General features: G+C 42.9%; 1 pseudogene; it reads right to left on the reverse strand.

Moving 5' to 3' along the window:
- Window positions 1-3,971: 3,971 nt before the first annotated feature.
- LOC139008026 (non-histone chromosomal protein HMG-14 pseudogene) lies at window positions 3,972-4,275 on the reverse strand (annotated as a pseudogene).
- Between the last annotated feature and the right edge of the window lie 290 nt (window positions 4,276-4,565).

Here is a 4,565-nt window from a genome sequence, read left to right on the forward strand (position 1 = left end):
ATGAGGGTACTCAGTAAATATTTGCTGAATACATGAGTGAATAATTTTGGATGAAATCTCTCAATTATTTTTAACATGGTGTGGGTCAAATAAAATGCATATGAGGTCTGCATTTGGCCTATGGATATCCAATTTGTGATTTCTGCCAAAAAGTATGGCTATAATAATTTAACATGAAAGTTTTTCAGACATATGTTACTAATCTTCTAAAGAACTCTAGAAGAATCTATAAACATCCATAGTATGTCTAATTTTAAATAATATAGATGCTGCTGAAACTCTGACATTTTAATAGTTAAGATAATTTCAAATATTTCTTTCCCAAACTTGTAAGAATCACAAAGTTGTTTTGTCCTATCTTCCTTTGAATTAAAAACAATTTTACCTATTTTTAAAAATGGCAATGTGTCTTGATAGCTTTCTAATTATGGCTCATAGCATTTTACCCATTCTCAGGGATATACTGCATCTGTTATTTATTCATTAGAGGCCTGGTGCATGAAAATCATGCACTCAGGGGAGGGAATACTGGGGGGGGGGTGGGGGGCGGGGGGTCCCTCAGCCCGGCCTGCGCCCTCTTGCAGTCCAGGAGCCTCAAAATCGATTGCCACACATAGGGAGGCCCCGCCCACCCGCCGCAGCCCACTGATCGGTAGCCTGGGCCTCCCTCTTTGGGGTGATCACGGAGCCCCCTGATTGATTACCCCACTGGCTGGTGGCCTGGGCCTCCCTCTGAGGGGCAATCATGGGGTGATGGTGGGGCCCCCTGACCAATCGCATCGCACCTGCCTTGGCTGGCCTGGTGCCGGTGGGTGTCATAGTGTGGTCATCACACGGTTGTTCTGCTGTTCGCTTATGTTATTATAGATAACATCAACAGGCTGCCCTTTGAGGAGGACCAGAGCTACACTTCTAGAGGGAGTCAGCTCAAATTAGCCTTTGGTGGCCAGGCTCTGTGCTCCCTACTGGTCCTTGACATGCAGTCTCTCCACTCAATATTTAACTTGGTGGCATTTGGTACTTTGATACTATCTGAAAAGAAAAAACAATGACTTAACTCCAGTCAAGGTAGCATCGAAAAGTTTCCCTGGAATAAAAATTAATATATATAGAAATGCAGAGACACATTCATTATTAGGACCAGGGCCAGAAATTCATTATGAAAAAATAATTGCAGAAAAGTTTATGTAATTAAGTACTGCAGTCTCAATAACCCTAACACATTGTTGATATAATTATGCACACAACTATTTTAATCACATTTCAGTGGCTGTCTAGACAGACTGGTAGACTATCTGGACCTGAAATTTAATTAAGTAGAGAGAAGTAAACTCTAAAAGAGGAAAGATACTGTATGGCTTTGGTGTTTTGTTTTTGAAGACGTGGTTTGGTGATGAATAATCTTATGAAGAGGGAGAGAGAAGAAGTTTTAGAAATGAGATATTGGGTAAAAGAGAGGGAGAGAGAAGCTGTTATATTTGTGAAACCCCTTGCAGGGATTATTCTGTAACTCAAACTGTGAACCACGTCCATATTAGATTTTCTGTGTTTGGTGTTAAATAAGGTTGAAGTTTTTAAAAAATGGCTTTTCCATTTTCTATTCATCCTCTCATGATTTCTCTGTTCCCTTTTCTGCTGTCCTTCCAAGAAGGAGGTCTCTGCAATCATGGGCTATCTTTCAATTTTTACTTTTGTTAGTATATTTTGTAATAAAAATTTGACATTTGAGAATGCAGTTTTTAAATATGGACCCAGTAAAAAAACAATCTCAGCTTAAACCTGGAGTCTGGAAGAATCAGACACAGTTAAGTAATCTGCAGAGAGGAACTTGGGAAAAGTCCAATCAAAGTGTAAAATTTCACAGTTTATGATGGAACTTATGACATGAGATCATAAGAAACCTTTCAGCTTTTGCCTGATTCTCTGGAACCTACTTTCTGAAGGACGGCTAGCTGACATGTGAGGAGATTAACCTAGACCGCCCTGCTGTGAGGAAGCCCAAGCAGTCACACCCTTTCCCATGCTTCATCTGTTGTGATGACTCCCAAACATATATGCATTTGGCAGACCTCACTGAACCTCAGAGTCATGTACTTGTAGGTCTACTTCACATCTCTGCTTGGAAGTCCTGTCCCACAAGCATCACAGTCTTAATATTTGAGACTACTTGACTTCTAGTCCTCCCAAATCTCTCTGCCCTTCAATTTCTCATCCTGGGAATTGGTTCCAAAATCCACGCAGTACTCCAGTCTAAATCTAAGAGTAAGCCTTCATTTCTCCTCTGTCAAACCCACAACTAATACATCCACAAATACTACTAATTCTGCATCTACCAATGTACCTTGATTTTTTTTTCAGTTTTCTTCATCTCTGTTGTCTGCATCATCAACTCTTTCAATAGCCCTCCTTACAACAGCCTCCAAGCCTTCTTTCCTGCCATGTACTCACCAGCTACAATCATGTCTTAAAATGTTAGCTGGATCTTCCCATGCCCCTAAATGAATACTCAAATGGACCTGATTTTGAACTCCACTGCAGTGCTGGACCCTTAAGTAGCCACAAAAATAGGAATATCAAAGTCTTTTTTTCATAATTGAGATTTTATTGTTTGCTTTGAGGATTAGTACACAGACATTTCAATTTGTGCACAATTCCTACCATATGTACCAAAATGTAAAGTCATGTAGTTGTGTTTCTTTTCTAAACAGTATTCCAGTGACTTTCCAGCTTAAAATTTGGAGGCTAATTTTCCTTAATAGAGTATCAAGTACCAATATCTTCAAAAGTTGCTATGCTGTTACATCAAAGTCCCACTAATTCACAATTTAATATCATATATACTACATAATCAAATTTACAATCTTTCACAGCACATTAACAAAGTTACTAGGAAAACTGGACTACCACAACAAAGATGTTACAGATGCACAAAATTCTGACAGGGAGAGCCAAGATCAAGGAGTGGTTTTTTTTTTAGGAAACAATTCTACCAAAAACATATGAATAGAAGTAATTTAAAGTGTTCAAGACATAGCAAATACATGACTGACTCCAAATTGCCATTTAGTATTCTTTGTATTATCCTATATAATAAAAGGCTAATATGCAAATAGACCAAATGGCAGAACAACCGGAACAACCAAACAACTGAACAACAGGTTGCTATGACGTGCGTTGACCACCAGAGGGCATGTGTGGAACATGTCGGGCGTTGGCCACGGCGGGATGGTGGAGCAGGTGAATGGGGGTGCCAGACCAAGGCAGGGCGCTGGTTGCTGTCATTGAGGCGAGCCTCTGGTGGTTACTGAAGATTCTTTGCTGCACTCGCACCCTGAGGGCTTCTCCACCTCCCCCTGCTCCTGAGGGGCAATCAGGGCAGCAGCCACCACTCACACCCACTGATGGTGCCTGCCCCGCTCCCACCTGCTGCTGGCACCAGCCCCAATCGCTCTGTGCCATCAGCAGGTGCGAGCGGGGCCGGCGCCATCAGCCCATGGGAGCGGTGGCAGTGGGAGCAGGGCTGCCAGCAGACAGGGGACCAGGGACCAAGGTGGGAGGGGCCAGGCAGGGGCCCAGAGGATGGACCGAGACCCACCTCTGTGCCTACCACAGCCTCTTGGCCTACAGTTCCTTTCAAGGTGCATGAATTCGTGCACTGGGCCCCTCGTAGGATATAAAAACAACCCCCATCTATGGATTGTTAAGCTGACACCCAAGACAATGAAAGTCTCCCATATTCAATATCCCACTATTTTCTGGTTGTGCCAAAGAAGAAACAACCAGGAAATGATTTCACCTCTTAAAAAAAGCATTTACACTTAAAACAATGGGATGAGTTGGAATTCCATCCTTCTTAAAAATGTTTGTAGAGCTACTAAAAAACTTGCATTTACAAAACAGGTAATAAAAAGATTCCTCTGGATTGTATAAGAAGGGAGACAGGGACCACTGATAAGACTTGGTACATGACATTAATCAGACTTGGCTTCTTTTTCTCCTGCTTCATCTGAGGCTGGACTCTCCTCGTTTTTAGTTTCTCTGTTTTCCGCAGGGAGATTTTCTTTAGGTTCCTGGTCAGCCCCTCTGCCAGCTTTCCCTTTGCTCCCCCTTTCCCTCTCATTTGCACTTTTTAGTCTGCAGATTTATCCTTTCCTGTCACCTTTTTGGGCTTTGTTTCCACTTTTGCAGGAGCAGGTTTGGCTGACAACCTGGCCGACCTCCTCTTGGGCTCCTCCTTGGTCACCCCTTGGCAGAGCTGACCTTCCTTTTGGGCATCGTGGCAGCAGATCGGGCATGTGCTGGGTGCCTGAGGGCCGAGGCATGCCGAGTGGCTGCACTGCTGCTTCTCTCGCTGCCCAACCTGCTTGGACCCCATCAAAGTCTTTCATACTCCTTTTCTCATGGGTATGGGTTGTTATGGTTATGGGCATAAATAAAATTGAGCGCATCAGGAGGAAATATTATAATGTTGAGCTGGGTGGGAAATTTTATTTATAATTTTTTGTGACTTTTCCCCCCACTAATCCAGGCGTAAGGTGAGTCCCAGAGTACAAAGGTGTCCCAGA

Source organism: Myotis yumanensis, unplaced genomic scaffold (genome assembly GCF_028538775.1).
Source record: "Myotis yumanensis isolate MYYU_CA2020_CCGP unplaced genomic scaffold, mMyoYum1.0.hap1 SCAF_4, whole genome shotgun sequence".
Taxonomy (NCBI): Eukaryota; Metazoa; Chordata; class Mammalia; order Chiroptera; family Vespertilionidae; genus Myotis; species Myotis yumanensis.